Genomic DNA, 1200 nt, shown 5'->3' on the forward strand with positions numbered 1-1200 from the left:
TGCCTCCCAGTCACGCTGGGCCCCTTCCACCCCAAAACCGATCCCTGCCCCGGGGGCGACCCTGTGGGGTTTTGAGGGGAGCTCTCCCTCTCCTGCCGGTGCTGCCCCACCAAACACGGGGCCCTGCTGGCCGTTTTCCCTTTCCTCCTCCTACACCTGAGCCCCTGGGCTTTGCTGTCACATTTAGGTCTGTCCTGTCATAATCAAACCTTTGCTGAGGGGTTTCTTCTATAGCTTTCTTCTGCCTATCCCTGACGTTTCCTGGCCACCCATGACTGGAGTCACTGGGAGATGACTCCGATGAGGGACTTCAGACGCTCAGGCCGGGGGCACTATTTCTGAGCATGTGTGCAGGGGTGTCCTGGGACGTCTACAGCTCCTTTGAGGTACATGGAGAGGTGTCTGAGGAAGAGATGGGTTTTGGAATCAGACCTGAGTTCATATTCTGACCCTGCTACTCACTAGCTGGGTGACTATCGGCAGGTCACTTAACCCCTCTGAGTCTCAATTTCTACAACAGCTTAAAAAAAATGGAGTGGGTATGGGCAATCCTTCATTCCAGAAGGGATGTGAAGGCCTTCCAGAGAGATTCTTGACCCAGCCTGGGTGAGAGGAGACAGTCTCAACTCCCATTTCTCAGGAAATGGGGGTTGTGCCGCCTTGGGACCACCTGCTCTCCAAAGGGAGGCTTCGGCTAAGGGGCATCAGACATCCCTCCTTCATCTTGGTGCTCATGGTGGCTTGATTGCCTGGCTGAGAAATGGCCTCTTGTTCTGAGGACTGACGGGGGGTGGGGTGGGGGGTTAGATGACATTCTTTTATGGCATCATGTGAGGGCAGAGAGCTGCACCCTCAGCGGGGAGCCTGGAATGGATAGTACAATACATCAGAGGACAAGAAAAAAAAGATCCCTGTTTGGTTCTGGAATCTCTTTCCTTTTTGGTGAGATGGTGGGGAGGGAGTGAGAAAGGGCCATGGCCAGCTTCTCTTACTGACGGCCAATGGAGGAGAATGTGGAAATGATTTGGCGGGGTCTGACAGGCAGCTTGGAAAACCGGGAAAGGCTCCGGCCTGGGAGGGGAGAGCCACGGGATGGTCCCAGCTGGGCCTCTCACCAGCTGTGTGGCCGTGGGTGAGTCACAGCCTTTCCTAGTGGCATGGCCCTTATCTGCGAAGGGAGGAGGTCAGATGCGAGGCCTT

Source organism: Acinonyx jubatus, chromosome D3, assembly GCF_027475565.1.
Source record: "Acinonyx jubatus isolate Ajub_Pintada_27869175 chromosome D3, VMU_Ajub_asm_v1.0, whole genome shotgun sequence".
NCBI classification, from domain to species: domain Eukaryota; kingdom Metazoa; phylum Chordata; class Mammalia; order Carnivora; family Felidae; genus Acinonyx; species Acinonyx jubatus.